The sequence below is a fragment of the Panulirus ornatus genome, chromosome 40 (genome assembly GCF_036320965.1).
Source record: "Panulirus ornatus isolate Po-2019 chromosome 40, ASM3632096v1, whole genome shotgun sequence".
Lineage (NCBI taxonomy): Eukaryota > Metazoa > Arthropoda > Malacostraca > Decapoda > Palinuridae > Panulirus > Panulirus ornatus.
The window spans coordinates 14,596,125-14,621,247 of NC_092263.1; the positions used below are offsets into that span (position 1 = coordinate 14,596,125).

The following is a 25,123-nucleotide window of genomic DNA, read 5'->3' on the forward strand; positions in this document are numbered from 1 at the left end:
TAAGATACTAGCTAATTGTACTTGCTTATCCAAACGACTAGAGGTCTTATCAACAGATAATCTATCACACTTACATTTTTCTTAAAGATATACAGAATAAAATCACTGGGTTAAGTAATCCATATTTTAAAAACAATTTGAATAATCTATGGATCTAACATCACACAATACCCACGTATGTACTACCTTGTGAATAACTAGAATAAAAGAAAAAAAGATATATAAACTTTCATCTTAGAATATATTTAAGAATGCCTATATCCTTGCTAACCTCGTGTCACAAACGCAATACAAAGTCTACGGATCGATCAACCCACATTTCAGTAACACACATCAAAAAGTCTACGCATTTACCTACCCACATTCCACGAACACAACACGTACTACGAGGAGCACAGTGGTATTGAATTACCCGTTGGATATGACACACACACACATACACACACACAATATATATATATATATATATATATATATATATATATATATATATATATATATATATATATATATATACATGGAGGAAAGGAAGTTGGAAATACTTGTCGTCAACATTACCTGAAGGAGGTCAGATCTCTCTCTCTCTCTCTCTCTCTCTCTCTCTCTCTCTCTCTCTCTCTCTCTCTCAGTCACATCTGGATTAAGATGGGATTATGAGGATGCCACAATCTGGGAGTGTGGAGGAGTGGAATTCTAAGGAGGTATAAATGAGGAAGGAGGAGGAGGAGGAGGATTAAGACGAGACGAGGGAGAGAGAGAGAGAGAGAGAGAGAGAGAGAGAGAGAGAGAGAGAGAGAGAGAGAGAGAGAGAGAGAGAGAGAGAGAGAGAGAGAGAGAGAGAGAGAGAGCAGGGGGTGGTGGATAGAACAGCAATATGAAAGAGGCGTGAACGTCACGAAGGAAGGGAAACAGACTGGAAAGGATGACAGGAAGAGGAAGGAGAGGGAGGAGGAAGCCAGGTGGAGGGCGGGTAGAGAGAGAGAGAGAGAGAGAGAGAGAGAGAGAGAGAGAGAGAGAGAGAGAGAGAGAGAGAGAGAGAGAGAGAGAGAAGAGAGAGAGAGAGAGAGAGAGAGAGAGAGAGAGGTAATGCAAGAGAGAAAGAGAGAGAGGGAGAGGAGTGAATGAGTGAGGGAGTGAGGTGGCGGTGGTTTCCTGGAGTCAGACCAGAGCGAAGGACCTCATACGTCGCAGGCAAAACTGAGAACAATAGCACACTCCACTTCCTCTCTCTCAGAAGGGCGCACAAGTGATGCTACTCAAGCAGAGTCTTCAAGTGAGGTACTTCGACGATGCACTTAAGAGATGAGGGATTGAGGCGCGGCACTCAGACGAGGCACTTAAATGAATACTCCAAAGTGGGCGCTTCGGGGTTGAGTACACAAACGAAGCAATGAGGTGAGGCTTCTACAAACAAAGCACACGGCGATCCTGAAGGTTCGAAATATACTTGTGCTTTCATTCTTTGCCGGTGGCACCACCGTTGGTGCAAGGGAATAGTCGAGACACAGCAACATGCGATTGCTGCATAGGATGATCTAAGGTCGGGGGAGGGAGGGGTTGTGATGTCATTTTCTTTCCTTGCACCGCCAAGCTTTAGGAACTTAAAACCAGGGCGTTGTACTGTCTGTTTCTTTTCTTATGCTCTCAACTCCGGCAGCTACTTGCCTCTTCATTTCTCTCCTGACAAGTGAAGACCCGACTCTCTATAAGAGGCAAGTTTTCAGTTTCTATTCAAACACACATATTCTTCTCTCTCTCTCGCTTTTTTTTCGCCTTCCTTATGTTTAAGCCTAGGCTTTCTTCTTCTTCTTCTTCTTCTTCTTCTTCTTCTTCTTCTTCTTCTTCTTTATCTATTTCGCTTTTTTCATGTGTTTAAGTCCTAGACTTAGTGAGGACTTCTGTCCAAGACTGGAGCCTGCTAGATGCAGGACACACAACCTAACTTTCAGAGAAATCGTAAAATTACAGATGCCAAGGCCGGGATGTGCCCGGCTTTCTTTATCTTAAGTTTGAATATCTTGCCGGAAGCTGGTGTGTGCCTATTAAGATAGCAGTCTTAATAGAACAAGTCTAATTCAGGTTTTGTATTCTTTATTTTCGTGAATGTGGCATAAATGATCCCACCTACGCTAAACAATTCAAAGACAGGCGACACAGAAACGACAGACACATGATGAAACAGAGACAGATCAATACGATTACAATTTCAGTTTAAAGTATTTAAATTCACTGAGGGAATGATCATACAAATTTGGAATCTATTAAAGAAATCTAGATTGATTTAAAAGGAAAACCTGCGTATAGAACCTATAGACTAGATGGATAAAGTTAGAAAAAAAATATCAGGACATATTTTACCAACTTTGGGTTTTGATTTACCTTTAGAGAACGCAAGCAAATTATAGACACACATTCACCGTAATGTCTAGGCTGTGGCTGAACATTCTATATCACTGAGCGATAGATATGGCTGAACGCTGTATATACATGAGCATTAAGCCATGACTGAATGCTAGACATAACTGAACACTGAGCCATAACTGAGCGCCAGACATGGTTGAGTGCTGGGTCATAACTGAGCACGAGATATGGTTGAGCACGAGACATGGTTGAGCGCTGAGCCATAACTGAGCACGAGATATGGTTGAGCGCTCAGCCATAACTTAGCACCAGACATGGTTGAGCACGAGACATGGTTGAGCGCTGAGCCATAACTGAGCACGAGATATGGTTGAGCGCTGAGCCATAACTGAGCACGAGATATGGTTGAGCGCTTAGCCATAACTGAGCACGAGATATGGTTGAGCACTGGGCCATAACTGAGCACGAGACATGGTTGAGCGCTGGGCCATAAGTGAGCACCAGACATATGGCCCAGAAATCTTTCTTCCTCTAAATATTTTCCTTTACGAGGTAAGAACATGAATATTAATGAGGTGATCCACTGCTGCTGCTGCATACATACATACATAGCATGGTATACATAGCTCGCGTATACATATTCATGAATACATTGGTTAAGTAAAGGGGCCAACGTTTACTCATACATGACTGTTAACACATGTATCTTAAATACATGTTTGTATATGCATAGTATACATAGCTGTACGTACATGTGTAGTTTGTAGATACATAGTGTATGAATACACGATTTATGAATACATTATTTGTGGATGAAGGGCGTGTATGTACATACATGATTATGTGAAGGAAGGTGTGTGGTTTTGGATGTATGGGTCGATGGTTGTGAATAATCATATAGGTTAGGTGGTTAACGTTGCTGACCATGAGCCAGCACGGGCCAGCTCGGGGTCAGATATTCCACACACCCCCCCATTCTGGCGCAGACCTACCGCCTCTATGAAAAAAGCAGGTCCTGCTGGCTGGCTAGCTGGCTCTCTCTCTCTCTCTCTCTCTCTCTCTCTCTCTCTCTCTCTCTCTCTCTCTCTCTCTCTCTCTCTCGTATCAGACAAGGGCTAACACGGACTTTCCGTCCGACTGGCTGGCAAATGTTATATCATGCGAGAAAAGATAAAAAAAGATGAAAGAAATATATATATATATATATATATATATATATATATATATATATATATATATATATATATATATATATATATACACACATATATATATATATATATATATATATATATATATATATATATATATATATATATATATATATATATATATATATGAGGGTCATGAAACCCGAAGATGTTGGTATAAAATCCAATAAACATACCACTTCCCTGACGTCTCAGATCTTTCGAAGTGGAAAATGATTTTTTCAAGAGATTTTTCAAAGGGTCTCCAAGAGTTTCTTGAAATTACAAATTAAGTCTTTGATCACGACGATTCGAACCACTGAACACGACGGTTCGAACCATTGAACACGATGGTACGAACCACTGAACACGATGGTACGAGCCACTGAACACGACGGTACGAACCACTGAATACGATGGTTCGAACCACTTGAACACGATGGTACGAATCTTTGATCACGATGGTACGAACCTTTGAACACGATGGTACGACCCTTAAAGCACGACGGTACGACCCTTGAGCGAGGCCTTTCGACCCTTTGAGTATCATGGCCTGTCATCTAACTATCGTTCTAAAGGGTCGTTTTACTCTTGCTCAAATGGGTCGTTCCGTCGTAATCAGGAGTCGTACCGTCGTGCTCAAAGACACGTAAACCAGAAATCACCCTCACGTAATTTCTGTCTCCAAGACAACTTAAAAATAATAGATAGTAAATGAGAACTTTACTAGTTTATTCAATATTGTCTTAGGGCGTGTGGGTAGCTGGCGGTCTTTCGAATTTATCTAATCAAAGTAAAATTCATTTTACAAGTATTCTTTACTACCTACATTCATATTAACTGGGAGCTCTGTACTCTAATTGGCTACAGCACAGTTAGTACAGTATGAAAAGTATCTAATGGGAAGGTGCTTCTGTAATCTCCCCATTACAATCTGCTTCTGTATCTCCCCATTACAATTTGCTTCTGTATCTCCCCATTACATCCTGCTTGTTTAATCTCCCCTATTAAATTCTGCTTCAGTAATCTCCCATTACAATTTACTCCTATAATCTCCCAATTCCATTCTGTTTCTGTAATCTCCCCATTACATCCTGTTTCTGTAATCACCCCATTCCTTTCTCTCCCTATAATCTCCCCATTACTTCCTAACTCTGCGAGATGGGATCAAAAGGCTAGAAATCTTGTGACGAGTTAATGGGTTGGTCAGCCTTAGAGCTCTCACCCCCCCCACCCCCCACCCCCCATCCTCCGTTAACCTATCAGCATCGTGTTGATAACAGCCCAATTCCACCATCAGTCTCGTTTAACTCGAAATTCACAATCGCGAAGTCCCTGGAGACACCACAAGGTCCAGAAGGGGAGAGAGAGAGAGAGAGAGAGAGAGAGAGAGAGAGAGAGAGAGAGAGAGAGAGAGAGAGAGAGAGAGAGAAATGTAGGCACGAGAAAGCCACTGTCTGTAATTAACTTCAGTAAACACCAACCCTTCAATCTTTTTTACCCCCTCTTTTTTTCCCCCTTCCAAGTGTTCAGCGTGTCTGTATAAATTCCCTCCCTCGAACCACATGACAGCCATCCGGGGTCTTGCTTTCCTTCACCGATAAATTCGTTCAGTTTCGAACAGGCGAGGTCGGTCCACCCACGTAGGAGGGAGCTAATGCATTACGTCTGAGTCCTTAATGCAAGTGGACTTTGAAAAGAGGAAGAGAGAAAAGAAATATCATTGGAGTGGTTCGTGCAAGTCATTAAGGGAGAGGGGGGGATGGGGGGGGGGGAGGGAGACACATCATGGATGATTTATCCATCAATCCCCATTCAGGTCTGGGTCCTGAATGGGGATGATTTCTGAGGGACGCCCCACGTGGCTTCCCACAGCAGTCGACATATATATATTCTCTTTCTCTCTCTCTCTCTCTCTCTCTCTCTCTCTCTCTCTCTCTCTCTCTCTCTCTCACGTTTAAAAAAAAAATAATAAAGAACCTTTAAGTCTCCGAGACATGTTTTTTTGGGGGGGTTGTCTTCTTTCTCTATAAACGCCAGGCAAAGGCGAACGAGAGAGAGAGAGAGAGAGAGAGAGAGAGAGAGAGAGAGAGAGAGAGAGAGAGAGAGAGAGAGAGAGAGAGAGAGAGAGAGAGAGAGAGAGCCAGGGAGAATGATATCTGCGTTTTGAAAGCTGAGGTCAATAAAAATCAGGAGAATATGGTATGAGAGAGCGGGTTCCTTTTCACCTCTGAGTGTGTGTGTGTGTGTGTGTGTGTGTGTGTGTGTGTGTGTGTGTGTGTGTGTGTGTGTGTGTGTGTGTGTGTGTGTGTGTACGTCTTTCCCGAATCCAATCGTCTCCTCGCGGGAGCATTAAAAAATAAAAACCTGATCTAGTGAATTAAGATTTATTTCTGCTTTGTGGGTTTGATGAAATCACTGGGGCATAGCTAGGCGGTCTGCGTGAAGAGGGAGGTGCTTGAGGCCAGGGGCTGGGGCTGGGGCTGGAGTGGTGGTGGCGGGGGCTTACTTGCTCCAAGGATTGGACCAGATGGGTCTGGGCCTTCCTCCTTAAATTACCGCGCTGGTTCGCGCACGACCTCACTCACGACTCAAAAGTCGTGGTTCGTTGATATGCAAATTTCACGTACACAGACACGTGCGTATGGTAATTTCGTTGCACGTGAGGTGGGTCCTTATTCTGTGGTGTATATGTGTAGTTTGTATATCTAAGAGAGACATATGTGGCTACACCTACGTCCCATTTTCTGTAAAGCAGACCATATCATTTCTTCAGGAAAAATCAACACCCTACACCATTTTCTGTACGACACACCTTTTATTTTTTTTTACCCCAGAGAAACCTCAGCACCGTATCCAATTTTCTTTACAACACAACAACTTATTTTTACAGCCAAGACTCGGGCACCCTACCCCATTTTCATTTTAACACACCAGCTTATTCTTCAGACAAGCCTCAATACCCCAACCCATTTTCTTTACATTTTCTCCCATGAAAAACCTTATCTACAACGCATAAACCCGTTTTCAAAAACACTTTTCAAGCACCTCAATCCAATTTTCTTCACCAAAGAGAAAACGTCTGCTTCTATATAAGTCATCGGAGTTTACAGCTGAGAAATGTCCACTTGTAAGTAACTCCACTACATACTAAAACCATTAGGAAAAACAAGGCTTAACGAGGCAATGCTAACTATTCTAACATAGCAATTCTGTCTCTGTACAGACGACTCTCTGAAATCCGAAATCAGCCAATTGTAAGGATGGGATTAACTACGAATCGGAGGTACGGGTCAATGTAATGTAACAGTACACAACCATGAACCGTAAAGGTACGACCCTTGAGCACGACGGTAACGACCCTTGAGCACGACGGTTCGACCCTAAAAACACGACGGTGAGAGGCCTTGAGCACGTGAGTACGACTTTGGAGTGTATAATAGTGTGATTTTCGACCTAATGCTTAAGGGTCAGGCTAAAGGCCCGGCTTTTATACCTAAGGGTCGTTACCGTCGTACTCAAGGGTCGTTACCGTCGTGCTCAAGGGTCGTACCGTCGTGCTCAAGGGTCGTTCCGTCGTACTCAAGGGTTGTACCGTCGTGCTAAAGGGTTACACTGTTGTCCAAAACATTATATATACATATACCTTTTTCTGTCCCCATTACTAGATCGCTGCTTCCCGCGCCAGGGAGTTAGCGCCACGAACAGACGAAGAAGGAAGGCTGCACCCGCTCACATCCATTATCTAGCTGTCATGTGTAATGCACCGAAACCTCAGCTCCCTATCCACATCCAGGCTCCACAGACCTTTCCATGGTGGACCGGAGACGTGTCATATATATATATATATATATATATATATATATATATATATATATATATATATGAGGAGTGGTGGCATAAAACATTTAAAGGGAATTATGTGTCTTCTATAAACAAAACAGCCGAGTGTTAAAAAGACTTGTGAGTTTTAAATGCACAAACACGAGCAGTATTTGGAGTGGATTAAAGAATTAAGAATATCTAGGAAAACTCTAAGCTTTAAAAGCTTTAACATGAAAAGCATATTCAGGGAATTAAAAGCTTTGCAGGAATGAGTATGAAATGTATTTAAAGTGTGAGTGTCATAGTCGTTATGGGGTGAAAATGATATTAAATAGAAATAAGAAGGTAATAAGATATCAAAAGATTACAAGCCTTTTTATATATCTTATTTTTCAGTAGGTCGTGTTGGAGGCCCATAGACCCAGCAATGTGGGGGACCCACAGTCCCAGCAATATTTGGGGGGCCCACAGTCCCAGCAATATTTGGGGGCCCACAGCCCCAACAATATTTGGGGGCCCACAGACCCAGTAATATTTGGAGGCCCACAGCCCCAACAATATTTGGGGGCCCACAGACCCAGTACTATTTGAGGCCCACAGGCCCAGCAATATTTGGGGGCCCACAGTCCCAGCAATATTTGGGGGCCCACAGCCCCAACAATATTTGGGGGCCCACAGACCTAGTAATATTTGAAGGCCCACAGCCCCAACAATATTTGGGGGCCCACAGACCCAGTACTATTTGGAGGCTCACAGGCCCAGTAATATTTGGAGGCCCACAGCCCCAGCAATATTTGGGGGCCCACAGCCCCAACACTATTTGAAGGCCCACAAACCTAGTAATATTTGGGGGCCCACAGACCCAGTAAAATTTTGGGGCCCACAGACCCAGCAATATTTGGGGGGTCCCACAGACCCAGCAATATTTGGGGGGGGCCCACAGACCCAGCAATATTTGGGGGCCCGGTGGTGATAGGGTCTAAAGGAAAACAAAGGGAAAGCAGACGTCTAGCGGATAGAGCGTGGGATCTCCATGTCACAAGCGCCAGTCGGAATCTAGACTCTAAGAACGCAACGCTGTAGTTCGAATAGTTAAGTTGTCATTATGAACAAACTTGTGTCCCCCCCCGCCAGGGTTTATGTTCCCAAACTTTACAAACTACACGTTAATACCCTGGAAACTGCGCAGTTACTGGATAAAATGGTCCGGTTGTTTTCTTCGTGTACCGGACGCCGAAATATTTCTACAAGGAAATTCGTTCGTCACACATACACATATACACACACATGGCCTCCTGGTTCGTCTCCAGACGGTGAGAAGCTGATGGTTCGGTCGCTTGTGTATATGTGGCTCGGGAACGGGGCTAATTCCTCTCTCTGACGAGAGTGGGAAGCTGTTTTATGGATGGTTTAAAGCCAGCGGCCTCCAGCTTCCCTGCTGGCTTTGTTCTGGGCCGAATGGTTTAAGAGGAACGTGGTATCAAGATCCCTTCTGCTGGGTTCTGGACCGGCTCACTCTAGGATGCGACGCGATGGTACGACCCTTAAGCATAAAGGTACGACGCTCTAGCAAGACGGTCCGACCTCTGAGTAAGAACCCAGAGCCCCTGAGCACGACAGACTTGTATCTTACGCACCTATGTACGTATAGGTACATGTCTACTCACTCACGTATCTATGTACGAATTTTCAAAACCTGCAGAAGTTGGTTCACGAGTGCATTTGGACACTCCATGATGTAATCACTACTGAGGTATGCATAATGTATGTGCAATACGAGTGCATACACGTTCATAAGGTCTGTCCCCCACCAGTTCTTTAGCCCCAAGAGGCAACAGACCCTTTAAGAACCTTGAGAGTTAGGGTAAAGGAACGACCTATGAGGGTCGTCTTATCACATTTGCCTATGTTATTGGACGGTGAAGGGTCGTGCGTATTTTATTGCTCAATATCTGTTCCTGTTTAACCAGAATTAACCTGTTTTGGGGGAGAGGTTTTCGCTCCAAGTGGAGTGTATTGTCATGTGCTTCAGTGTTGGCCAAGGACGTGGTCTTATTGACCAGAGGACTAAGGAGCCATGGCACAGAAAGGATATGTGAACACCATTACCATCATTAGAATTCTTTTGACTACTGGAGGAGGTGAGGAGAATGAAAGGGGAAACAGCGAAATATAACAAGTGTGAGAGAAATTAAGATGCGCCCGTTCGACAATCTAACTTTAAGAGACGTGTTTTCAGAATCAGTCGCACAGACCAAATGGAATTCTGTAGTCGTGTCTCTCATTCAAAAAATAATCGTAATCCTAAAGTTACATTTCCCCTGGAAGAGGGGAGGCGGGTGTCTGGTTATTTCTTGATCAACACCATCAAGCAAAGGTTCATTTCTCGACTCATCCCCCCACACACAGCAAGGCAGCAAACCATATGTAGTGAGTTACTCCACGCGGGAGTTCCAGTAACGTCTCCCAACTCCAATTTTCTACCTTCAAGGCTTCGTTGAACAACCTTCAAGTGGGACTTTGAAGGGAGGGAGTTTCACAGTGCTCGACGAACCTGACAAAACGCAGGTGCTACGCTCTTCCCAATGCATGAGAACCTTATGGGCAAATACCTTTCTTGCGGGGCCCGAGTGAGTGGCTGAATGAAACCTATAGACACACACACACAACCGTACTGAGCATAAGAAAATCTTTCTGAGGAATACATAGAAGAAAATATAGTGTTGTGCGGGAAGTTGTAGCTGTGGGGATTGTATCGGGATACGTGGAAATACAAGCCAAAGCCAAGTAATAGAAGATCTAATGGTCTATAACGAGATTATCTGCTGGAGAACAGTACATGGGTTCCTTATTATTAATCTTATATACAGAATCGGTACAGTGACAATAGAAGGATTAGATGCTAAACTGAAAAATTCCTCTAACTATAGAGAAATGGGGAGAGATAACAACATGGCAGGAACTGGAAATCATTTTCAAGTTTATTCCAGCAAAATACTAATGTAGTTACTTTGTTCTCTCTCCAGTTTTCCAGTACACGCCGTCGACACTGAAGACATAAACCTAACTTAGAGGATGGAATTCCACTGACAGCCTTGCCATCTGAAGCTGTTTATCTAGAAACCAAATCGTGGTCAAACAGCCGACCAATTATAATCACCCAATTTACTATGACTCACCTCAACGAATGAGAAACCTTGAAGGTTCGATCGTTGCGTTTCTCTTTTTTTTTTTGTCCTTAAGGCGAAACTGGTACAGTGGTGCATAAGAAAAGAACTTTTACGGCATGGTCTAAACACACACACACACACACACACACACACACACACACACACACACACACACACACGGGCAGATGTGCCCTTGCTGCTCGCGAAATATAACTTCAGTGGTGCTGGAAGTGTACGACGACTCGCGAGCTTCCAGTGATGTACGTCTGGGTCCTTCGGCAAAGGGAAGGGGAGTGAGGGAGGGGGGGAGGGCGTTTCCAGCTCTTCCCGGCTGTTAGCACGCGCGAGCTGTGAGTGATGTACTGGACGTGACAAACAGTAAATGGGAGCGGTGAGGGAGGGGAAATGGGAGGTGGAATGGGAAAATAGTAACGGTGGGACACGCACTGGAGGGCTTTGTTTAAGGCTTTCTTCTTCCGCCTCCTCCTCCTCCTCTTCCTCCTCTTCTTCTTCTTCTTTTTTTTCTTCTTCTTCTTCCTCCTCCTCCTCCTCTCTCTTCTTCTTCTTCTTCTTCTTCTTCTTCTTCTTCTTCTTCTTCTTCTTCTCTCCTCTTCCTCCTTCTCCTCCTCCTCCTCTTGCTCTTCTTCCTCATCGGGGAACTGCTTTGGAGGTAGTGGGGAAGCTTCAAGACCCCCAGACGCTGGAGACAATAGATGTGACTCACCTGCGAATTTTCCCCACATTGGTTGTTAGAGTTACTGACCGAGGAACCTAAGAAGGCTGGGGGGGTCCATGTGGAAGCCTAGCAGCCTTGGAGGGGTGGGTGTGCAAGAGGAAGCCAGGACGCCCGACGTGTGCAAGATGAAGCCAGGACGCCCGACGTGTGCAAGAGGAAGCCAGGAAGCCTGGGGGTCTAAGTGGAAGCCTGGGGTCTAGGTGGAAGCCAGCCTGCCTGGGGGGGTCTTGGTGGATAATCAGAATGGCTGTGGTCTAGGAGGGAGCCAGGCGAGCTGGAGTTCAAGTATATAAGGAAATACTCAACTGCTCTGGCATATCAAATGGTTCGTTCCTTCTGTGGACTTGGACAGCCCTCGTATATCGTACTTGACTTCATCCCTTTCATTCCACATGGGTCTCTCTCTCTCTCTCTCTCTCTCTCTCTCTCTCTCTGCTTTCACTCCGGCCTTATTCAATCTCCAACGATGGCTAATGGCCTCTCTCTGGCCTTTCCCGAGTTGATGGATTCAATTAGATAGGTTTTTACGGCTTCCCGTCCGCCAACTTTATGATTCTTATACAATATTTTCTACCTGCGTCGTGGTAGATCGGGTGTACCTCAAGACGTACACTTGGACCTTCGGTCATTGTGTATTGCATAATGCCTTGTGGTCATGACTGGAAAAATTCATGGCTCTTTCTCTCGTGTCTGAAGGAGGAATCTACGTCAAGATCAAGGGTTATGTGAGCTGTCACTTCTCATACACTGTCTGTCTGTCTGTCTGTCTGTTCTGTTACAGCATAAGGCATTGAACAGCATAATATCCAATGGAAAACAACAGCAGCACGACACAGCATAGAACAGTAGAGCCACGTACAGCAAACAGTACCACAACAATGTAAACAGTAGAGCAGCACTGTAAACAATAGAACAGCACTGTAAACAGTAAAGCAGTCCTTTACAAACAGCACAACAGCAGCGTGAACAGCAGCATAGCTTTGACCGCTGAGGAGCACCACTACAGCCATGTAGACAGCAGCTGCAGGCAGCTGCAGTGGGTGAGGAGGCGTGCTGCCTCCGGGACCAGAACCTCAGTTGCACCAGATCATTACTTTTAAAGCACCGCTCGACCGGGAGCCACGCAGCTGCTCGCCCCCAGAGCTTCCAGGTCCAGCTGCGCGGACCAGAGCTTCCAGGTCCAGCTGCTCGCCCCCAGAGCTTCCGGGTCCAGCTGCTCGCCCCAGAGCTTCCATGTCCAGCTGCGCGGACTAGAGCTTCCAGGTCCAGCTGCTCGGACCAGAGCTTCCAGGTCCAGCTGCTCGGACCAGAGCTTCCAGGTCCAGCTGCTCGGACCAGAGCTTCCAGGTCCAGCTGCGCTGACCAGAGGTTCCAGGTCCAGCTGCGCGGACCAGAAGTTCCAGGTCCAGCTGCGCGGACCAGAGCTTCCAGGTCCAGTTGCTCGAACAAGAGCTTCCAGGTCCAGCTGTGCGGACAAGAGCTTCCAGGTCCAGCTGCTCGGACCAGAGCTTCCAGGTCCAGCTGTTCGACCCAGAACTTCCACTTCCAGCTGCTCAACAGATAATTCCAGTCAGCCATGAGGAAGCTGGACGGTAGAGGACCTCACGCAGCTGTTTGGTAACGAACACCAAACAGCTGCTCGACCGAGGACGTGAGGCAGCTGCTCAGCCGAGGAAATAACACAGCTACTTGGCCAAGGAAATAACACAGCTGCTTGGCCGAGGAAATAACACAGCTGCTTGGCCAAGGAAATAAGGATAATGTCTGGCAACGGCCAACAACCCCAACCAGCTGTTAAGCTTGTGACTCCAAAACAAGCTTAAGAACATGTGACTCCAGTCAGCTGTTCAGTCCGGTGGGCAAAGCTTAGCTTTTCAGGTCAAGAGCTATAGCCAGCTACGTGGCCCAGAACTCAAAGCTAAGCTGCTGGAATTCTCTTACTTCTGAGTGTATCAAAACACTCAACCAGGGATTATGATACTTATACTTTTAAGACTTACAACACACACTCACTCACACCCTAAAGGTGACACACACACACACACACACACACACACACACACACTTAAAGGGTGACTCTGACGTCACACTTACATCCTGTCATTCAAGAAACACTTACACTTACACTCCTTACTATTCCCTGTAAGTACCATCCAGGACGAACTCTAAAGTGAGGAGAATAAATCTAAGTGTCATAAAGCTTTGGGAAAATTGATGTGGTGTTCTTAAGTAAGAGAAAACGAGGTGGTGGGTGTCATAAAGGAAAATAAATCTAGAAGTGTTAAGGATTGAGAAAAAGTAAATTTGCAAGTAAACCAAATGAGAGGCACTAATTTAATAAGTGAAAAAGTGAGACAAAATTTTTTCTAATAGTCAAAAAGTGAGAAAAAAATATATTCAGGAGCCACAAGTTTTTTCCCTTTCGGGAAGAAACAGTGCTTTTTCAAGTGCTTGGGGGAAAAACAAATATGTAAGTGTCAATCATTAAGACAAGTTTATTCATTTGTCATAAAGTAAGAGTGCCATAAGTAGAGAAGGAAGTGTAAGTACGTGTAAGTACCATAAAGTGAGAGGAAACAGTTTTCTAAGTTAAAAAGAGTGAAAGAAAGCGTTCATACGTGTCGTAAAGTGAGAGGGAAAAAAATGCTAGTGCCATAAAATGATAGAAAAACAATATAAGTACCGTTAAGTGAGAGAGAATTGCCATATAAGTATCATGAAAGTGAAAGAAAATGAATCTGTAGTGAATCACAGAGAATGGACACCCCTGGTGTGCAAAAACGAAAGTAATTCGAACTCAAGAGCTTTGGTCTGGACCTGGGATAGAAAACGGGGTCCAGGTGAACGGCTTTGACGTGGGATAGAGAACGGGGTCCAGGTGAACGGCTTTGATATAGGATAGAGAACGTTGTCCAGGTGAACGGCTTTGACGTGGGATAGAGAACGGGGTTCAGGTGAACAACAGACTCCTTCATTACTATTAGTCCTCCAAACCTATAGTTGTTACCATTCACAGAAAACGAGATTTAAAGAAAACCCTCTTGGGTGTGAATTTCTACAGTGATGGGAGACTGAAAGAGAACTATTTCCTCAGGGTCTCTTCACACAGGATCGAAGACCTTTGAACCAAGATGTCTAATGCAGTACTGGGTACGAACCACCACCACCACCTCCACCACCTGCTTCAGGAGGCTTGTATACACGCGTCCGACAAGGGAGAAGGGAGAGGTAGTCTCCGTCTTTTGTACTGAGGGCCTGGAGACACTAGGGAGGGCATGGAGACACTAGGGAGGGTCTGGAGACACTAGGAAGGGTCTGGAGACACTAGGAAGGGTCTGGAGACACTAGAGAAGGCATGGAGACACTAGGGAGGGCCTGGAGACACTAGGAGGACCTGGAGACACTAGGGAGGGCCTGGAGACACGAGGGTGGGTCTGGAGACACTAGAAAAGGCATGGAAACAATAGGAGGGACCTGAAGACAATACTCGGGACCTGGAGACAACAGGGAGGACCCAGGAGACACCGCAGGAAGGATGTAGGAGACCCACAATTCATTTGGGATGTGGAGGTGCCTCCACTAGGAGCCTGTGTGGCGCAGTGATGCGGAGATAGACGGAGGGTAATGTGTAGTCTAGATGATGATCCATGAACGGAGGAGGCCGTCCAGAGACGTCATTATCATCATCATTATAACAATAATGATAATAACAATAATAACAATAATAACAACAATAACGATACAACATCTTTCTGTACTTACAACTCACCACAGTAGAGCCACGAGCTGGATTGCACATTCCGTACGTGGAACATGCCATATCTGGGGTGGAATCAGTCCATAATTTCCCTTTCATTAGCCGGGTAAACCCAGATGTTTGCCTTATCTGCCTCTTCTTTACGAATTATTATTGCTTTCTCCTTCATACACTGTCTTCAATGCTTCCCCCTGCTCGTGTTATTTCCTGCTTATATCCTTCCATTATCAAGTTCCCTCCCATGTCTTCCTCTTTATTCCCTTCCATTGTATCATCCTCACCCCTCTTGCGCTACCCTCCCATTGTCCTCCTTCACTGTTCCTTCCCTCTTCTTGCTCCCTTCTCCTCCTCCTCCTCCTTCTTCTTCTCATCTCCTCATTCTCCCTTATTTATGTGTCTTATGATCTCACATCTACCCCTCTCCCTCCATTTATTACCACTCACATCATCTCATCTCCTGTCCCCAATCCAGTCCCTGTTTTACATTAATTTCCCTCCCTCATCATTACCCATTTAACCGCCATGGTAGCCATTCCGGTCCCCTTCACTACCCATTTAACCGCCATGGTAACCATTCCGGTCCCCCCCCCCCTCTCGATACCCATTTGATCCTTGTGGTATCATGCACCCGAAAGGGACGTGGCTGACTACCCCGGTATGCACGTCCTCTGGGTATTAGTTGGACACGCATGGAGGAAGAGAGAGAGAGAGAGAGAGAGAGAGAGAGAGAGAGAGAGAGAGAGAGAGAGAGAGAGAGAGAGAGAGAGAGAGAGAGAGAGAGAGCCACACACTCCCGTCTTTACCCATCGTAACTACCTAACAGGCACTGTGAGGATCATAGAACTGTGATTCATTTATCATAGGATAACGACCCTCTTTTCTTTTTTTTTTCCTTTTTCCCAAATGATGTAGAACACAGCCAAGATCCCCAGCCGAGCATGCGTCCTTCTCTCAACACCACCGAGCCACGGATTGCCTCGGTCCTTAAGCTCATTACAGACAAATTCACCTAATGGTTAGTAATTTCCGGTTGACTGCTCCAAATACCTGTGGACGGAGGTACATTTCTTTCTTTAAGCTTAAGCTATGCCACAGTAACGCGAGGATCTCCATTTGCCGATGTTAAGCCACTCTCGTCCTTCGCTTGTGTGTGTGTGACTTCCTAAAAACTTCCTTTGGAAGTTATGGTTGCAAAGAGCATTTAAAGTAACGCACATAGGACTAAACGTTTAATAATAGGGAAGTTAGCCCTTCACACGGCATCACAAATACACGCAAGCTCAGAGGGATAATACGACACACGCATCTATACAGAACTTTTCAATTACCTCCATTACTTAGGACCTTTAAGATCTTATACTCCCCACCCCCTCGTCCCTTTAGCCAACCACGATGTATCCTACATCCACTACAGCTGTATGAACGGGACGATTCGTGAAGATACAGACGCACGAAATTAGATGATTTTCACTTTCGTCCGTGTCGCTATGGCTTTGTTTACATGTCACGTTTGGCAATGATGGCTGCCGCTGTGATGTCATGGTTCGGCCATGACATCACGGATCTCGTTCACGACCGTGACGTCACAAACGTGTCGTCACCTGACGTCATCGTTTGTTTACCTTGGAGTCTACGGGAGTTTGTGGTCGTTCGTCGCCACAGACCTTGTTTGCTTTGGTGACAGCGAGCCTTGTTTACACTGCTCATGGGGAGCACTCAATGCCGAGCAGATCAAAACAATGTTGGTGGACAAATACGTTGTAAAAAGAGGGCAAAATTTCAGCGTAGCTGACCAACCATTGGCGATGGAAATAAGTCCATCAAAAATGGCACAAACTGGTGTATGAGGAATTGATTAAACCCAATCTATCAGAATAGCAGGATCAAATAAATCCGTCACAAGTTTGTTCAATAATCTGTTCCACAGTTTTCACGGTGCGTTATACAGGAAGAGAGACATTTTGAAAACAATAAAATAAAAGAAAAATGCATCGCGTGCATTTTGATTGCATTCAAAATCAGCATTTTCTTTTTCTTTTTTATTTTCAATGACTAACAATACACTTCAAACTCTACACATAACACTATAGAGAGACTTTGAACCTACACATAACACTGTAGAGAGACTTTGAACCTACACATGATACTATAAAGAGACTTTGAACTTGCACCTAACACTATATAGGGACTTTGATCTTACACCTAAGACTATATAGGGACTTTGATCTTACACCTAACACTATATAGGGACTTTGATCTTACACATAACACTATAGACTTTGAACTGAAGTGCCTTTTCAGAAATACATCCTCTAATTCACTGAGAATATTTTATACCAAACGAGTGCAGAAGGACATCCCTGATTCAAAACAAAAGCAGAACTTCTTCAAGTAATCTCAAACACATATTACCTCCTCCCAGGCTCAGGTCATAAGCAGGCAATCTATCTCTGTTGTTCGACATGAAAGCAAAACACAAAGTGTATATATTCTTGATCCATTTATAATCATTCCAGAGCCAATTCCTGCGAAAGAGTTCTGGTGTTACACAGGACTTCTCCAAAGGCTCATGCAAACACAAAGTTGTCCAGGGAAATGTAGACTCCTCTGGTTTGAGAAGGTTCTTTGACTAAGATGTCATACCACTGATACAGCCTCGCCAAAAGTGGCTTTTCACTCGCTGCATAACCTCGAGAAAGCGGAGTCCGGTAACACCCAAAGTGTATGTACATGGAGTCCTTCCTTGACATCAAGAAATTTGGGATTTCTAGTAGAAGTCATTTATTTCTAGATGGAAGAAATGTCTCCTCTGATTTTTTCTCATTCCTTTCCTTTTCCGATGGATCTGTGCTATTTGTTCCTCATTTTAATGGGAGCTAGAGTGAGGATGAGGAAGAACTGGAGTGAGAAGGAGGAAGACCCAAGCGTGAGAGTGAGAAAGAGTGAGTGAGAATGTGAAAGAAATCATAATGAAGACAGACAAGTTACAAAAAAAAAAAAATAGCTTTGCATGGAGGTATAAGAGCGGGGGAAAAAAAGGTAAGAGGAGAGCAGAATATGAAGAGATAAAACCTATGAATAAAAGAGAGTCAAAGAGATTATGATGAGAGGTGTTGTGACCAACAGATAGGCTGAGGGGAGTGTTGAGACACAGAGGAGATAGTGAGAGGCGTAGGAACGAAAAGATAGGCTAGGAGGCGTGTGGAGGTAGGTACAGAGCAGACACAGGCTAGGAGGCGTGTGGAGGTACAGAGAAGACACAGGCTAGGAGGCGTGTGGAGGTACAGAAAAGACACAGGCTAGGAGGCGTGTGCAGGTACAGAGAAGGCACAGGCTAGGAGGCGTGCTGAAGCACAGATAATGTAAGGGAGAGAAAAAATAATATTGGGACAGATAACGTGGTGGGAGATGGGTCATGTGTCGACGACCTGCTTTGAAAAGAAAGTAATAAAGAAACTCTCTCTCTCTCTCTCTCTCTCTCTCTCTCTCTCTCTCTCTCTCTCTCTCTCTCTCTCTCTCTAAGGCACGTGTTTCTAAGTCAAATTAGATTCACTTGGTCAGTTATTAGATTATGTGTGACATTTTAAGACAATTTTCGAAGGTTAATTGAATTTCCTCAGTGTCCCCTTTAATAACCCTACCCTCCCTCCACCACCCACCACCGTTTTCTACACCCTCCCCTCCCACATTTTCTTCCAAGCCTCTTTATCTGGGCAGGAGAGAGAGGAGGGTATGAAGGAAGAAGAAAACGAGGGAAGGGTGATGAAAGAATGATATTTATTTATAATGTTGTTTTATCATTATTTTGTCATCATCTGCATACAAAAAACCATACCATAAACAGACTATCATCTGTATAGAAAATAACCTCATAAAATACACATACTGCATCATCTGCATATATACAAAACACATACTGCATCATCTGCATATATATATAAAGCAATCCAAGAATACACAAGGAATCATATACATATAAAGCCACCATAGTAATGCACACAGTATCATGTACATTAATAAACATGGGGAAGAATAGGGCATGATTTCCATGAGAAGATCATGTCTAGGATTATCATATCATGTACGACCATTGTAAGGTATCATCTGCATATAATGTCACCCTGTATTTCCCATACCCGCCATCCATTTTCTTTCTATCATACCCCTGTATTGTCACCCTGGACCATCGTCTTATAACACCATCTGTGGAAACACCCAATACATCAACATGGAGCTTAACATTCCCTTATCTTATCTATCCAAAGTTTATAATCATCGAGAGAATTATCATTATTTTTAACACCTTTCTTCATAATAACACCTGCCTCTCCACCACACACCTGTGTACATCTGCCACACACCTGACTACGTCTGCCACACACCTGGCTACGTCTGCCACACATGCAAAGCTTTTAAGACTCGAAAATACCTTCATCAGTAAGTAATTACAGTACCAATCAAATCGTTCATTACTGATTCGACGATTCTCTACGACCGAAATGGAAATCACAATTGTAACAACTGAAAAAGAAGAAGGAAAAAGAAAAAGAGTTAATATTGTAGGTCAGACATCGAGTTGATGATGAGTTTAAGCATCCTAGCTTCGTTTATGTTGCAAACACACACACTGTCAACCCGCAAGCCAGACTCTTTACACGCACTTGCCCACACACTCTAGGGGATTGGGGCTCTAAAATGCACCCACTGTAATAAGCTCTTCCCGTGATTGACACCCTGAAGTCAGTGGAGATAGACAGACTCACTGCACGTACACACACACACACACACACACACACACACACACACATACACACACATACACACACACACACACACACACACACACACACTCACATACACACACATACACACACATACACACACACACATATATATATATATATATATATATATATATATATATATATATATTTTTTTTTTTTTTTCATACTATTCGCCATTTCCCGCGATAGCGAGGTAGCGTTAAGAATAGAGGACTGGGCCCTTGAGGGAATACCCTCACCTGGCAACATAAAGAAATAATAATATTCGATTTTTGAGGTTAGGTTAGGTTAGGCCTCAATAAGAATATTATTAAATACGAGAATATTTCTGTGACCCAATTTTCCCACTGGAATTAACTTTGACCTCACAATTAAATCATACATTTTCCAGTAATCACGGAAGGTCATGTGATGTCATCCCTTGACCATAACCAGCTACGTGAGAGAGAGAGAGAGAGAGAGAGAGAGAGAGAGAGAGAGAGAGAGAGAGAGAGAGAGAGAGAGAGAGAGAGAGAGAGAGGAAGTATCTCACTATTATCTCTAACACACCCATGATATCTTATCCATAATATCTATGATATCTTATCTATGATATCTTACACAGGCGTCGCTGGAAATCCATATCGTTATCCCCCCCCCCCCCCGGGACATCCATCTCCACCACAAACCTTTCTCTCATACTTTCTCACATGACAAACTTTTCTCACACAATCTTGAAGAGAAAGAAAAAAAAAAAAAAGAAATTAAATTCATCCATTCCCCATCTTCTACAAACCCCTTCCCCACCACCCCATAAATAAAAAAAAAATCATATTTTCGCCATCTCAAAAACTTTTTTCAGCCCTCCCCTCCCCAACCCACCCCCCCTAAAAAAAGGAAAAAAAAAATATATCGTTGAATATCAAAATGTCGGCGTGTGAGTTTTTGAGCAGTGTGGTCCACACTGTGGTATTAGCTTCCCCCTTTCATCATTCAACACCTTTCATGATTCATTCTCGCTGCAAAATACACCATTCAAGCCCATGCTTCACGCTACATGACGCTCGCTTCACGCACTCTACATCACCACGCTATATGCCACTTGCTTCACGCACTCTACATCACCACGCTTGCTTCACGCACTCTACATCACCACGCTATATGCCACTTGCTTCAAGCACTCTACATCACCACGCTATATGCCACTTGCTTCACGCACTCTACATCACCACGCTTGCTTCACGCACTCTACATCACCACGCTATATGCCGCTTGCTTCACGCACTCTACATCACCACGCTATATGCCACTTGCTTCAAGCACTCTACATCACCACGCTATATGCCACTTGCTTCACGCACTCTACATCACTACGCTTGCTTCACGCACTCTACATCACCAAGCTACATGACGCTTACCAACAAGGCAGTCTCACAAGCTACAACAGAGAAGGAACACATCCTGTCGTAGCCAGCTAGTGAAAGCGGACGTCTGGCGTAGAATGAGATAAAAAGAAGAGTGTGTTCTCCACCTGGGGTATTACCCAGTGGTGGAGGGAGCAGTTCCACCCGCGGGATACGAACAGGGACGAGCATTTACACCTCGTAGGGCCTTCAGAAGTGTACCTGTCCACCGACACAGCGACGAGCCCATCGCTCACCTGGACGGTGTGATCACAAACCATTATCACTCTCTCCTTCTCTCTCTCTCTCTCTCTCTCTCTCTCTCTCTCTCTCTCTCTCTCTTTCTCTCATAAAAAACCCCGGCGGTGCCCCGCGTTGAACACCATGTCCCCTGGAGTCGTGTCTTTCATTCATGCGCTTCGCCATTATCAAATGTTCACTTCCAAGCGAAATCCTCCTCTTTTTTTTTTCCCTTCTTTTTCCCTCTTCTTTTGTTTGCGTCGAGTTTGATGCCGCTTTATTAAGTCCAAAGCTAAACGTTCTTGTTTGTATTTTACGATGTAGGACGATAGTGGACGTAGCTTGCGTGTGGGTGTGTGGGGAGTGTCTGTGTGTCTGTGTGTGTGTGTGTGATACGCTGAGGATACGAGCCCGGGTCTCTCTCTCTGTAGACCAACTAACGCCTCCGAAGTGTGTGGTGTCATTTACCGGGATGCGAACCCCGGCTCTGGAGAACGAGTAAAGGGCATCGTTATGCGTGGAGTGGTTGTTCGCCTGTATGTGTGGTGGATGGCTTGCTTCCTTCGTCTCTTCGACCATGAGAGACCTGATCGGATAAGATGGGCAAGAGGATGCTATCCCACGGCCCTGAAGACATCAGTGTGTGTGTGTGTGTGTGTGTGTGTGTGTGTGTGTGTGTGTGTGTGTGTGTGTTGGAGGTGACTATATGTGACTGTGATGAATGTGAGGGCTAGGTACATGTGACGTCCTTCTGTCTGTCTGTTACTCTAACATGTGACACTTGTATAGAGACAATTGGACGAGGTGTTTCCTGGATCTATGGAAGAAATATTCCTTTTTTGGGGGAAAGGAAGGACCATTTTTGAAGAAGGGGAGGTTTTTGAAGGAGTATTTGAAGTAGTGGAGATTTTTGAAGGAGATTTTTGAAGTAAGGGAGATTTTTGAAGGAGATTTTTGAAGTAAGGGAGATTTTTGAAGTAGTGGAGATTTTTAAATTGGGGGAGATTTTTGAAGTAAGGGAGATTTTTGAAGTAAGGGAGATTTTTGAGGGAGATTTTTGAAGTAGTGGAGATTTTTGAAGTAGGGGAGATTTTTGAAGTAGGGGAGATTTTTGAAGGAGATTTTTGAAGTAGGGGAGATTTTTAAAGGAGATTTTTGAAGTAGGGGAGATTTTTGAAGTAGGGGAGATTTTTGAAGGAGATTTTTGAAGTAAGGGAGATTTTTGAAGGAGATTTTTGAAGTAGGGGAGATTTTTGAAGTAGGGGAGATTTTTGAAGGAGATTTTTGAAGTAGTGGAGATTTTTGAAGTAGGGGAGATTTTTGAAGTAAGGGAGATTTTTGAGGGAGATTTTTGAAGTAGGGCAGATTTTTGAAGTAAGGGAGATATTTGAAGTAAGGGACATATTCTTTTTTATAGGATTCTCTTCTTTTTTTGGAGGGGAGCGTGGTATCTATTTGAAGTAAAGAAAAAAAAATGGAAGGATTATTTACATGTCGTCTTTGAGGCATTGAAGAAGGATGTGTTGTCTTTGGAATGAAAGATTTGATGGGAAGGATATTTTGTTTTTCTGGAGGAGGGAAGGAAGGGAGGATTGTGATGGGTAGTATAAGGTTTAAGGAGGATTAGATAAATACATTTGGAGAAAAAGATTTATCCTCAAAATTTGGGAGGAATGGAATATATTTATGCTTCTGTAGAAAAGGAATTTTTTTCTCTATAGATATCATTTGTATGGAGTATATTTTTCGTAGGGATAGAGGGGGATGGGAGGGTAGGGGGAGGGGGGGATGTAAGTGAGGGGAAGAGGGATATCTTATGTGAAGGGGGAGGGTGATGGGAGACGGGGATGGGAGGGGAAAGATGGGGGAGGAGGAAGAAGAGGAGAAGGAGGAATGGTAGATGGTGTTTGGGCTACACATGTATATATATTGACACATGAGGCTGGGGTGGTGGGACTACCTTCCCCCCCCTTAGATTAGGAGACGTAGACAAGCTTGAGATATCAGAAGAATATAATTAAGATTAAAAAAACACGCTGTTCTACAAAGTAATTACATTATCTACAGTAATTACATTTGACTTTTGATTCCATTTTTCTTTACTTTTATCCCCCTTTTTTTTCCCTCGGGTGATCAATGGTTTGGACTCGAGGCAATATTTGTTTCTGGCCTGAACTAGAGACAAGTTTTTCCGTGATGAATCATCCAACTTTGAGTCTTAGCTGCCGTTCAGTGGGCCCCCCCTCCCTCAGGCCCCCCCCTAAGTATGAAACTGGTTTATCTTTTTTTTTAAAAAATCCCCAGCAGTTAGCTGGACCTAGCCTGAAGCTAGCTAGGCCGGTTTAAAGCTGCAGTTTAACTCAGGCGCAGCTAAAGCCAGCTTGAAGCTACATCAGTTTAAAGCTGCAGTTTAACTCAGGCACAGCTAAAGCCAGCTTGAAGCTACATCAGTTTAAAGCTGCAGTTTAACTCAGGCACAGCTAAAGCCAGCTTGAAGCTACAGCAGCTTAAAGCTGCAGTTTAACTCAGGCACAGCTAAAGCCAGCTTGAAGCTACATCAGTTTAAAGCTGCAGTTTAACTCAGGCACAGCTAAAGCCAGCTTGAAGCTACATCAGTTTAAAGCTGCAGTTTAACTCAGGCACAGCTAAAGCCAGCTTGAAGCTACAGCAGCTTAAAGCTGCAGTTTAACTCAGGCACAGCTAAAGCCAGCTGGAAGCTATATCAGTTTAAAGCTGCAGTTTAACTCGGGCACAGCTAAAGCCAGCTGAAAGCTATATCAGTTTAAAGCTGCAGTTTAAGCTGGTCACGGTCTACAGCCAAAACAGTTTGAAGTTGTTGTCTAATCTGGTTGTTACAACCTTGCCCTGTTGTGGTGACCTGCTTCCCGAACTGATCCTCTTGTCGTCCGTGTGGTCGTCCGTGTGGTCGTCTGTGTGGTCGTCCGTGTGGTCGTCTGTGTTCTCGTCGTGTGGTCGTCCGTGTGGTCGTCCGTGTGGTCCTCCATGTTCTCGTCCGTGTGGTCGTCCGTGTCGTCGTCCGTGTGGTCCTCCATGTTCTCGTCCGTGTGGTCCTCCGTGTTCTCGTCCGTGTGGTCCTCCGTGTTCTCGTCCGTGTGGTCGTCCGTGTGGCCCTCCGTGTGGTCGTCCGTGTTCATCTGATCCCCTCCGATGCCAGTATTCACGGACAGAACACGGACGCGTCCTTGATCAATCAAATCGTTTTCGACGACCTGTGTAACAAAACGCAAACCCCCGTCACACCCCTACATATAGATGTGTGTATATATATATATATTCCTGAGTCCACGGGGAAAATGAAACACGATAAGTTCCCATGTGCACTTTCGTGTAATAATCACATCATCAGGGGAGACACAAGAGAGAAATATAACAGTCAGTTGATATACATCGAAGAGACGAATCTGGGACGCCATTTGGTAAACATATATATATATATATATATATATATATATATATATATATATATATATATATATATATATATATATATATAAACGTAATCTGTTCAAATGACCATATATATATAACTGTCTTTATGATAATCTTTCTGGTTGTGTTTCAAGTTGCGTCATAACCCATTTCCCTCACGTGTTGTGGATGTGTTGTGTAACACCAACACCGTCTCATGTGGTGTTGCCTCAGCGTGTCTCTCTGGCC

At 44.3% G+C, this 25,123-nt stretch overlaps 1 protein-coding gene across 1 annotated transcript in view; it reads left to right on the forward strand.

Annotated features, from left to right (window-relative positions):
- Positions 1 to 25,123, forward strand: part of LOC139761451 (uncharacterized) — a 241,618-nt gene that overhangs the window by 40,300 nt on the left and 176,195 nt on the right. The window lies entirely within an intron of this gene.